Raw genomic sequence first — 12,779 nt, forward strand, 5'->3', positions numbered from 1 at the left:
TGGGTTTTGTTGAGATGAAGGTGGCTGAGCACATAGAATGTTTTGTTCTAAAGTGCCCTGCATTGCAAAGAATCTGAGTTATGAATTTGACATGCTTTTATTTATAGCGATGCTCCTTTCCAACAAGAATGCTAAAATAAAATCTTTCTGGATAAGAAGTAACGTGGATTTTTTGGAAAAGAAAATGTAAGGGACTTACTTCTAAGCCTAGCTTCTTCTCATTCTTGGAGAGTACTATCATCTTCTATTTCAATAGAGTGGATTTCATTTCCCATCAGATAAAAAAAGATGCCTGCCACCAATTCCAAAAGTTACTCTCAGAAAATATTGGTGGAGCTTTCATCCTGACTCCTAGGATACCACAGGAAGTCTTCAAAACACAGTAGCAGCTATGCTAATGCTAGAATTTCAGTGTGTATCGTCAATGTTGCTATTGAAACTTGACACTCTGATGACACGTTTTATGACATCAAGGACTGCACAAAATTAAATTCAAACTCTTTAACGCTTGTTTAATTAGTTGGTTAGAGAGTGCTAGCTGCCTAACACTTTTTGTGTATTTAGTACATGGAAAGTACATAACATTCACCTTTGTGTACATAGTACTCATATAAAATTCAAGCCTGTGTTTGGACAGCATAGGAGGGTAAATGGACAAGCCAGCACGTGGCTAGAGGAGGCGGGCCCGGTGGCCTTAACCATCTGGGCTCTCCCTAGCTCTGCTGAAGGCTGTGGAGATTGTTAATTCCGCCCAGCTGCCACTCATTTGTCACGCCGTCGTTGGCAAATGCTGTTGACTTGGTGCTCACGTGTTGAGAGAAGGCTTCCTAAAGTTTAATGCGCATCTGAATCACCTGGGCGTTTTGTTAAAAGGCAAATTCTGACGACGGCAGCCCTGCGACTGGGCCTGAGATCCTGCAGGTCTAGAAAGTTCTCAAACGATGCTAATGCTGCTGGACTTCACCGTGAGGAGCAGTCTGCCAGGACTTACGTTTGCTTTTGTTTTGATTAGTTTTACGTGGAAACTTCTTCCTCCGTCGCTACAAAACTTGCTCCTCAATCCTGACAACTCTGATGCGGTCTCATTCCAGGTAAAAGTGAACAAAAGCTTTGATTCAAAGTTGTTTCTGGGGCTAAGAAAATACGGCTCGACGCACACTGATAGGACGTTGGTAGCTATGTATTTACATTTCTCTTTTTGAGGTGATCTTTAGCAGCAGAAGAGCTGCTTCGTACCTACTGCAGCCCCACAGTCTCCAGAGCCACGTGTACATCTTCCAGGCTTTCGTATTCCTGTGCACCTCTCAATACTTGGGAATTTTCTAAAATGCTTTCTTGAATTTGATGCTCTGGGGGGAAAGGTCTATATCCTCGTAACCACACCCGTGTGACAAATGAGCCTAAGCTTCTAGATGATCAAACTTTTCTTCAGTTCTCAGTATGCTCTTGTAAAATTCTGACTTCAAGCCTTAACTTTCTAGTCTATTGCTTATCCAGTAAAACAAGCAAACAAACAAAATCAAGTGTCATGCATAATCACAGATAAATGTAAACAGATGGGTCAGCACGTGCTTGTGGAAATTTAAGCAAATATTAGTGATTATTAATACACATTAGTGATCAATTATGCATACATATGCACTCTCTAATGTCTTCTTAATTTCAGGTATAAAAATAAATTTTGGGTACTTCCCACAAGGACCTCTTTTTGCTACCTTACTTTTTTTTCTTATCCCCTTCTTATATGAAATAAGATAGTTATTTTGGTAATTGATGAATAATTTATTACAAAATTTGTTTTAGCAGCTAAACTAATGGTGCATCTAGGTATTTGTATCTATATTGATAAAAACTTCTGGGAGTTGACATTAGGATGTGCTAGTTTTGAAGTAGCCACCAGATTTTTATCATTTTCCTAGATAATACAAAACCAATTAATGCAACCCTGATTAGTTTTTGACAGAGGGTTTGTTTTCAAGATAACAGAGCTTAAATTCACAGAGCTTCTGCCCTTAAGGAATTTAGATTGCTCATTCTTTCCTTACCAATAATTTAGTTGCATTATAATTTCTTCAAACCTGTTTCTTTCCTTGTCCTTCCTAGCCCAGTTTACAGTGGTGCCCCCCTGAGACTCTGGGGTGGGCCAGCGTGTGTTTTAACCAGCCCGCCGACCATCCTCATACTTACGCAGCGTGGGTTTATCCCATCAGTCCTCGCTGGGCTGTCTCAGCAGGAACTTGGAGAGAATTCTTTCTCAGTCCTTTCTTTTACCTCCTACGTTAAAGTCGTTGGCTCAAACCTCAGAAACAGGTCTAGAAAGTCCTTTATCCCTTTCCGTTTCGATGTCCACATTGTTAGGTCAAGTCATCATCATTTTTCTCCTGGTCCAAGGCAGGAGCCCCTATCAGGTAACTCTGCTTCCTTTGTCACCTTCCCTACTGCAGTCCATTCCCCATACTGTGATTAGAATAACCCTTTAAAACACACTTGGGCTTATTATACCCTTCCTGGCCAGATCCCTTATGTGAACCTGCGTTCCATGTGCAGGAGTTCATGCTTGTGGGCATAGCGAGCAGACCTGTCCTCCACGGACTCCTCCTAACCTTGCTGGTCTTACTTCCATATCCTTTCTTTCCCTTCAATTGTATCCCAGGCTCTAATCACCCTGGGCCACTTTCGATTTCTCAAATGTGATGTGTTCTCTTATTTTTCAGGCATTTCTTATGCTGCTCTGTCTACTTGACTTTCTTGGTGTACTTGACATTCTCCTACTGACTCCTTAAGATCATTTCACAAGTCACCTGATTTCTGGAACATTATATCACTCTCGTTCATCTTTCTCAGCATAGTTAATTACTTCTTCTCTGTATTCCCAAAGGCCTATGTACATAGTTCTTTTATAGTACTTACCACTAAATAAAATTTATGAATACATGTGTGTTTTCCTTAAGGATTTAAAACCACTGAAGGCAAGGATCAGTTTTGTTCATCTATGTATCTCATGCTCCTGGCACTTAGTAAAATGCTCCATAGTTGAGTATTGAACTGGGTATGCCAAGCCTTGTATATCCTTTAATATATAAGGCAGAACATGTCATCTTTGTTTTATAGAAGAAGGGAGAGCTCCTACTCCACAGCCGTGATAGGTCAGTCAGCGGCCTCAGAAGGAACAGTATATGCAATGCTGAAAAGTCGATCTTGGTTCATGATAAATATTAGCCCTATCCACTTTCCTGAAGTTACCTGTGCGTCTTCTACCCCATCAGCCTATTAGCTTCTGAGGCAAGGACCATGTCCCTGCCTCTGTTATCTTTGTGTCCCTAGATCATAGGTGTATTCATTTTTTTATAATTACTGTAACAAATTTCCAAACACTTGAACACATGGAAGTGGATTCATTGGGTGTTGCCTTAGGATCGGTCTGCCAAGCTGCCCCCAACACCAAAATCAACTATCAGGGCATTAATGGCTTAACATTTCTGGAGGTCAAAAATTGTAAATAGGGATAACTGGGCTTATATCAGGGTATTGTCAGGGCTGAATTCCACTTTGGAAGCTCTAGGGAGGAATCCAAATTCTTGTCTTTTCCCAGCTTTTAGAGCTTGCCCGCATTCCTTGGCTTGTTGTACCATTCCATCTTCAAAGCCAGCAGTGACCCATTGAATCTTTTTCACACTGTTTCACTCTGACACTCTCTCTTCTGCTTCCTTTTCTTTCATTCATAAGAACACTTGTGATTGTACTGAATGTACCTGAATATATCAGGATAATCTCTCATCTCCAGGCCAGCTGATTTGCAATTTTAATTTCATCTGCAACCTAAATTCCCCTTTGCGATTTCTGTGGCAATATTCACAGGTTCTGGAAATCAGGGACTAGACATTACTTTTTCTAGTGATGTAGTGGGTGGATGACATTATTCTGTGTTCCATACTAGTATAGGGTCTGGCTCATATTAGGAGATCAATAAGCTTTGTGGAATGAATAGACAGGGTCTTTAGTGCGTGTGGTCTGGCTGTAGGCATCCAAATGACTTTGAAAGCAGCCGTGATTGAAAAGGAGTTGGAGGATGCTGAGGGAGAAATTTCTTGGTAAGAGTAGAGGGTTTCAGCCATAGGGCCTGATGGTTGATTTTGGTGCTAAAGGCAGCTTGGCAGGCTGACCCTCAGGTGACACCCTATTAATCCACTTCCTAGTGTTCACAGCTTTGTGTAATTCTCTCCCTTGGCTTTGGGCAGGAACTGTGACTTACTTCTAGGCAATAACATAAGATAATGAGATGTCACTTTCATGCTTATGTATTTACACGGCAGAAGTGATGAATGTCCTTTCTGTGACTACTTTAGATGATGTGAGTTCTGGAACTGGAGACTCCTCATGGGCTTGATGAAGGAAGTCATGTTGGAGAAGCTCACACTGCAGGCTGCCTCTAGGAATAACAGGAAGCTTCTGGAACCTGGAGGTGACCTCCAATCAATAGCCAGTCAAAAGCCAGGGCCCTACAGATTACATATACAAGGACACAATTTCTATCAACAACTTCAATGCATTTGGGTGCAGATTCTTCCTTGTTTGAGCTTCCAGATGAAAATGCAGCCCAGCAGCCTTGTAAAACCCCCAGCAGGGGACGCAGTTAAGCCATGCCTTGACCTAAGGACATTGTGAGATAATAAATATATTCTGTTTTAAGTTACTGAGATTGTGGTAATTTGAATTCAGCAATAGAATACAAATGCCCGCAGTCTGGGAATTATGGAATAGAAGGTGGTAGGAGCTGCTCTGCCCATGCTTAGAGGGGAAAGAGTTCTTGACTGTATGTTTACTTCCATTTTACAGCTGGAAGGAATGAGGAAGAGCAAGTTGAAACTCACTACTCTTGATTCAATGGTTAGTGAAAAAGATGGGAAGAGAATGCATTATTCTGACTTTGCTGGAATTCCTTCCACCCTTCCCGGGGCCATTGATTCCTTTGGAATTGAAGTTCATAGCAGGGGACTTTGCTTCATTAATCCTCACAGCAGAGCTCTAAAAGAAGTCTTCTGGAAGCCTTCTTGGGATTCTACTTTCTTTCAGATAGCATCGCAGAGGGATCCCACCTACCTAAAAATCATGGTAAAGATTTAGGTAAATAGCTGGGCATGGAATGAATAAGATCAATGATGCTTAGCAGTTATTGAAATGATCTGTAGGCTTATGAAATACTGCTTAATACCCCTACACTATTTAAAAAATTATCTGTAAAGATCAGTAAAAACTCAGCTTAGGTTTGAAGAAATTTATTTGAAGGATCTATTTTAAATTTCTCCATAATATCTGGGTGAAGATTTTAACACACGTAAATGATTGTAAAAATTCTTTGATCTACCCAGTTTCCTCATTTCACAGGTGGAGTTGAGTGTGGAAAGATTAAGCGAATTGTCACACGTGGTCACACAACTGATTCTTACTAATCCAGTTTCCGAGATTAGAGTTGCATATTGTTTTCACACACAAACTCTACAGCAGGGATTTATGATAGTCACAGCCCACTAAGTCCGCACTCCGACATTAAACAGAACCAAATATACCTTAAGCACCTCAGACACTGTAATGTCTCTTTTTACAAACAATTTCAAAGGAGGTAATATTCCTTAGTGCTTTAGTGTCAATTTCAATCAATGTCTGTGGCATTTTAAATAATCATCATCCTTTTATTCCTTGGTTACGTATTGGTTATGGTCTGAAGTGTGGTACTATTTTTTCAGAGGCCTGTAAACTCCTTTGTTTTGTACTGAGGGACCAAGGACAAGGGGCTTGGGGTTATATCACCTTTGCCTTGAGTTGGGGCACCAGGTAGAGATTTGTCGCAGATGACTCGCCCAAGAACATACAGCTAATCAGTGACAGGCTTAAAACTTGGAGGCTCTTAAATATCACAACAATTATTTGTTTGTTTCTTTTTTAATTTTATATCTGCTGCTGCTACACTGTTTACCTACTACACTCAGCCATTGCCGCAAACACGCACACACACACACACGCACACACACAATATACACACACAACACACACACATCTTTGCTCTTCTACCAGCTTCCTGGAGTTGGTGGTGGTGCTGATAGTCATGGCATAAGTCCACAAAAAGATTTTTAATGCTCGTAATAGAGGTGATATGGTTAAGAGAAGAATCAGGTTTTGATATACTTACAGGGAAACTGCATTTTCTGAGTCTCAGTGTCCTCATCTATAAACTGAAGGCAAAGAGTTAATAGTGAGAACAGGCTTGGGAGCCTCCTGGGGCAAGGCTGGGATGGTGGGGTCCAGTGTTTATGTTGCTGGGCATATGGCTACCTTGGAAGTTGCAAGTGCTTTGTATATTCCAGAGTGTTCTACACACACACACACACACAGTACTGTATATATAGTACTATTGCTACTCCTACACATCAGGCATTACGACTAATGCAGGAGAAATATTGTCTGATATATAGTCCTTACATTCAGTAACATTATACTAAAGTTATAATCTCAGGATATAAAGGGTGTAACAGGACAACATATGCTGAGTGGTCAGTTCATGGCAAGGACAAATGCCTAGAGAGCAGTGAGGTGCCTATGGGAGGACAATTGGGAGGCCTTTGTGGAGGAGTTACGACTTGAGCTGGGTCATGAAGCGGACAGGAGGGCCCCTGTCAGGCAGGTGGAACACACCGAGCAAAGCCACGGAGCTGCTCAAGGAGTGGCTCATACAGATGAGGACGTGTGACAGAAACATTGACGAGCGTAGAATTAAGTCAGAGCACATATTTACATCTAAGCTTAGAATTTTATTATGCTGGCAACGGGGAGCCACAGGTGACTTTCAAGCAGAGGTAGCCTGACCAAAGTGATGGTTTAGGGAGCTTACTTTTGCCGAAGTGTAGACTGGTTTCTAATAGGGAGTAAGGTGGGGAGAGCTGCTTATTCTTTCTCCTCCTTGGCAACTATGGTGCAAGTGGGTTGCGGCTTTCTAAACGTTGCCTAGGAAGGTGTTGAGATTAAGTAAGTCTCTCCCTGTAAATGATTTCCAGAGTACCCTCATCTCCCATCCCTCATCGGCCTCTCAGTCCTGCTCCTCACTAACCTGCACAAAACCTCAAGACTGATTGCCTGGAGTTAGTTTGGAGCCAAATGATTTTAATGACTAGCAATTACAATACAGAGCCACTGATAACAAAAAGGTCTTTTTTTTTCTCAACTTTTTTCCAGAGTGTAGAACACTCTGGAATATACAAAGTACAAGGGAAGGAGAAAGAATCTTGAAGTCTCACCAGAGAAAAGGAAAGAGATCTGTTTTTCCTGTTCCTCTCTCTCTTCCCAGCCTCCACCCTCCAAAAGACCCCGGTGTGTGTTCTAAATAACTAATGGGTACTCGGCTTAATACCTGGAGGATGAAATAATCTGTAAAACAAACTCCCATGACACAATCCCACCTAAGTAACAAACCTGCACTTGTACCCCTGACCTTGAAAGAGAGCTATTAAGGAAAGGGGACCGGGGGGGCGCGGTGGCTCACGCCTGTAATCCTAGCACTTTGGGAGGCCGAGGCGGGTGGATCACGAGGTCAAGAGATGGAGCCCATCCTGGTCAACATGGTGAAACCCCGTCTCTACTAAAAATACAAAAAATTAGCTGGGCATGGTGGCGCGTGTCTGTAATCTCAGCTACTCAGGAGGCTGAGGCAGGAGAATTGCCTGAACCCGGGAGGCGGAGGTTGCGGTGAGCTGAGATTGCACCATTGCACTCCAGCCTGGGTTACAAGAGCGAAACTCCGTCTCAAAAAAAAAAAAGGAAAGGGGACCTATTACATTTATTCTTGACTGAGCAAGATTTTGTTTTCTTCTCTTATTTCTTGACTACGTTTTATGTACTTTCAGTTAACTGAGCAATGACTATTTTGCCTCTTCTGGTGGAAGTCTTTTCAATAGGTTGTTTCACTTATTGCCACTAACATTTTCTTGCTTTTCAACAAGAATATTTACATAATAATTTGCTAATATTTTTGTGCCTGTTTACATAGAAAGTATTATTTGAGCAACTGTAAAATAATATTCTTATATTAAGTACTGTCAGCTTAAAAGCAACAGCCCACAAGAATACATTATTTGTATTTTGAACTTTCTTCTTTCATAGGCATACTAGTTAACTTAGAAAAAAGAAAAAGAATTAGTATGTGTGTGTGTGTGTGTGTTTTTTTTTTTTTTTTTTGGATGGAGTCTCACTCCGTCACCCATGCTGGAGTTGCAGTGGTATAATCTTGGCTCACTGCAACCTCTGCCTCCAGGGCTCAAGCCATTCTCCCGCTTAAGTCTCCCAAGTAGCTGGGATTATAGGCATGCACCACCGTGCCCAGCTGATTTTTGTATTTTTAGTAGAGATGGGGTTTCACCATGTTGCCCAGGCTGGCCATGAACTCCTGACCTCAGGTGATCCAGCTGTCTCAGCTTCCCAAAGTGCTGGGATTAGAGGTGTCAGCCACCGTGCCTAGTTTAATTAGTGTGATTCTAACCACTGAAGTGACAAATGGACAGAAACATGATGGGGAAACGGTAGAATAATCCATGGGAATTTTATTTATATTCAAATGAAAACTAGAGAAAGAAAATATGCTTCCTGCTTCATCTTCTGTATAATTAAAGAGGATTTTGAGTTGGAGAATATTGCTCCATGATTTATACACTATCTTCTCAACTCATTAGAATTCATAAGATCTTTGGTTTAGATTTAAGTTAGTGACACTTTTAGCAAGACAGCAAACTTTTAAAATCAGAAAAAAACTTTGAAATGCATTCAATTCATGTAGCCTTCTCTTTATAGGACTTTAATTTTTTCATGGGATTGATCATTCTTTCTAGTCCTGTTTTGTTCATCAAAATATAAGCCTAAGTGTCTCAGTTGCTTCCTCTGACAAGTGAGGTCAAAACTGGTGGTTCTCCCTTCAAGCGTGTTCTTAGGAAAAGAGGTTAAATGACAATGAATATCTTATGATGCCAAAGTGCTCTGCATATTTTTAATAACAAAAAATAATTTGTGGTTTTTTTTCCCCCTGACAAAATGTTTTATCAAGTGGAGAACACTTTTAAATATATGAATGAAGCTTCTGAGAGGGGAGTTTATTATTATTAATTGTTCTTATTATTTTCTGATACTTGTATGACCTTGGGTAAGTTACTGGACCCCTGCCACATGTTGTATATCTGGACCACTCATGAAGATGTGTGCAGGTAGACAGCCCTCAAGTCTAAAGTGTTCACCTCCGCAAATCCCAGACACCTACCTTGGCCCCACAACATTCCTTTACCAGTGACATGTGGAAAATAGAAAATTCAAAAATAGTTTTATTGCACAGTTTCTGCCTTGACCTCTCAACTGGCCACCCCATATCTATACCTGTTTCAGACCTAGAGAGGGGAGCAGTCGTGTCAGGTCAGCATGCTTACACAGTTCTGTTTAACTTGAACTTGAGACTGGAGCTCTGAGCCCAGAGGGCCACTGATGGTGCCACAGCCTGTCTCCTGTGATGGGTGCCTGATTCTCCACATTTATGCTCTTTGCATAATGCTCCTGTGGCCCTCTGCATTTTGGCTCTGCCACCAGGCAGTAGGGTATGGCAGCAGTGGAGGGGAAATTCTGAGCACTTCACATCTACCAAAAGGAGGACACATCTTAGGGCGCTTTCTACCATGAGCCTCATGTTTAATACGTCCCATGTTTATGACATTTTAGTGACAATCTGCTGAGTTTCCTTTGTTGTTTGCATTTATTAGATTTGTATGAAGCAGAAGTAACTTCTTTAACCCAGCAAACGTTGGTGCCATTGTGCCTTGCTTCCTTAGCACTCCAGAAGATGGATTTGATATTATCATACGGGTGACTCTGGGCCAGTCTGGGGCAAAGCTCAGATATTTGGCAACGGAGTTAGAAAACATGCCAAGTTCATAACCCACTATGGCGGAAATAAGAGAGGAATCCCCTTGGATTCCAGAGAGAATTTCATTTTATGAAAATGAAAAATCAACCCTGGGGAAGTCCAGTTTGAGGGGCTTTTTCTGATCTTTATAGTTTTTTACTTGACTTCTTGGTAAAAAGAGAGAACTCAATATAGCCTAAGCAATTTCTGAGCAGCAAAGGAGAATATGAATAGAATTTCAAGATTTTTGGGGGAGTGGTACATTTATAGATACAATCTGAGAGAATCAAATGTCTTGGAAAGAACTGGTTATTCCAAGATTGCTCTTTGGGGAGAAGAGACAGAAAGTGGGAAGGAAAGCCTTATAATGTAAATGTTGGGGGCTAAATCAGTTGAGAATAAACCAGAAAGACAGCAGTTTTTCTAAGCCCCAAAAGAATTTATTTTTATATAAACTATTGGATTAAGTCAGAGAAGCAAAAACATTAAGAACCATGAGAATTTAAACTCAAACTAACCCAAAGCATTCTCAAAGAATTTATTTTCTGTGATGGTACAAGTGATGTATATTTAAAATTTTTTTTTTTAATGTTGTACTTAGTTTAGATTTTTCAGCTTCTCTGCAGCCTCTGGCTGCTGAGAATCTACTGAAAAATCTTCTTTGTAACCTATGTATACTAGTAAATCTCTGTTGCTTGCCTGTCATCTGTCTCATATAAATGAGACAGTGTGAGGTCAGGAGATTGAGACCATTCTGGCCAACATGGTGAAACCCTGTCTTGACCATAAATACAAAAATTAGCTAGGTGTGGTGGTGTGTGCCTGTAATCCAGCTACTCGGGAGGCTGAGGCAGGAAAATCGCTTGAACCAGGGAGTCAGAGGTTGCAGTGAGCCAAGATTGTACCACTGCACTCCAGCCTGGGTGACAGAGTAAGACTCTGTCTCAAAAAAAAAAAAAAAAATTAAAAAAAAGAAAAAAGAATGGTGTGGAAAAGCAGGACAGTAGACTTATGAAGCTGATTGTAAAGGCTGACACACCAACAAGAAAGATAGGGTACTTCTTCATTGCTGATTAAGGATGTTTCTCTAGCATTTTCCCTGGATATCTGCCCTGCCTTCCACCCTAACCATTTCTTTCTTTTCTGACCCAAGCTAATTCCTCAAATTCTGCATCATGGAAGAAGAGGAGATGATGATTCTCCAAAAGGTTTTCTCCAGCACTTTTTCCTTATTGAAGTCTCCTTTATCTAAAAAAATTTAAATGTTTTTTAAATTTTAAACACAACTAGAAAATAAGCAGAGCCAAAAATGAGGTCCATGATGGTTTTATAAGGGGTTAGGCAAGTAACCTTTCTTCCTACCTATGCCAACTTGAGCTGTGTCCTAGTCTGTTTTCTGTTGCAATACGAAATACCTGGGACTGGGTAATTTACAAAGAAAAGAGGTATTTCTTATGGTTCTGGAGGCTGGGAAGTCCAGATTAGGTGACTACATCTGGTTGGCTTTTGGTGAGGGCCTCATGCTGTGTCATAACATGGCAGAGGGCATCCCCGGCTGACGGCGGGAACTCAGAGCCACACTGGCTGACGGCGGGAACTCAGAGCCACACTGGCTGATGGCGGGAACTCAGAGCCACACTGGCTGACGGCGGGAACTCAGAGCCACACTGGCTTTTATAGCAGACTTTCTCTCACGATAACTAATGCATTCCTGTGATAACCTGTCAATCCATTAAACCATTGAATCCATGAATGGACCTGATCATCTCTTAAAGGCCCCATCTCTTAATATGGTTACATTGCAGATTAATTTTTAGCATGAGTTTCAGATGGGACAAGCATTCAAACCATAGCAAGCTGTCTTTCAAGGGCATTCTATTCACCAGTTTGTGGGCAGTGTTTCTGACCACTCAAGAGCCTCCTGAGTTTTAGCTTTTCTGCATTCTTATTATATTAATAATCTATCCCACACCAGTAGGACTAGTTTGACTCAGGTCCTTCCTAATCTCTTGTAGATGTAAATCAAGTAGTTATATATCTCAACTTGAAGTTATAAGCTTCTGAGCATGAGAGCGTCTTACACTTCTATCCCTGCATGTTGTACAGATGTAATAAGTGCACTTGGTTGTTTTCAAGAATTGAAGAAGCAGATAAAGTCCTCAAAGATAAGGATTTGTGTGTGTATGTATGTGTGTGTGTGTGTGTATATATATATATATATATATATATATTTATTTATTTTTTTTTTGAGACGGAGTTTTGCTCTCGTTACCCAGGCTGGAGTGCAATGGTGTGATCTCAGCTCACAGCAACCTCCGCCTCCTGGGTTCAGGCAATTCTCCTGCCTCAGCCTCCTGAGTAGCTGGGATTACAGGCATGTGCCACCATGCCCAGCTAATTTTTTTGTATTTTTAGTAGAGACAGGGTTTCACCATGTTGACCAGGATGGTCTCAATCTCTTGACCAGGATTTGTATATTTTTATGTATCCCACTAAGTAATGGGAGCATTTAATGCATATTATATAGCATAGCACCACAAAAATGGAGGAAGCACTTCTCAGACTCTAACAGGATTCCTGCCTTTTCTGTCCTGATCTATATTTATTCTTTCTGTAAGTAGCAAGCTCATGGTTGGGCTATACATAATTCTTTCATTTAAAGGCAATTGTCCTGAATCAAGAAAAACAAAATTAAATGAATTCTGAGAAGGGAATGAGCAATAGTAACAGGCTCAACACTCTTTTGTTAGGGGATTAAAGCATTAATCATCCTATTATCTGCTATTTTGAGCTTTGCCAAAGTTGCTAGAGGTCGATAAGAATTAGTTCCAATTAAAAAACTGTAGAAGTT

General features: G+C 40.9%; 1 protein-coding gene across 6 annotated transcripts in view; it reads left to right on the forward strand.

Moving 5' to 3' along the window:
* The window catches only part of ZPLD1 (zona pellucida like domain containing 1), a 237,911-nt gene that overhangs the window by 10,665 nt on the left and 214,467 nt on the right, over positions 1-12,779 (forward strand). For 2 of the 6 annotated variants that reach the window (XM_078350154.1, XM_078350155.1), the window contains exon 1: positions 1,008-1,091. The exons of the other annotated variants lie outside the window; for them this stretch is intronic. The gene's annotated coding sequence lies outside the window, so the exon portion shown is untranslated. Of the gene's footprint in view, positions 1-1,007; positions 1,092-12,779 lie in introns of those variants that run through there. 6 annotated transcript variants of the gene reach the window in all.

Source organism: Callithrix jacchus, chromosome 15, assembly GCF_049354715.1.
Source record: "Callithrix jacchus isolate 240 chromosome 15, calJac240_pri, whole genome shotgun sequence".
Taxonomy (NCBI): domain Eukaryota; kingdom Metazoa; phylum Chordata; class Mammalia; order Primates; family Cebidae; genus Callithrix; species Callithrix jacchus.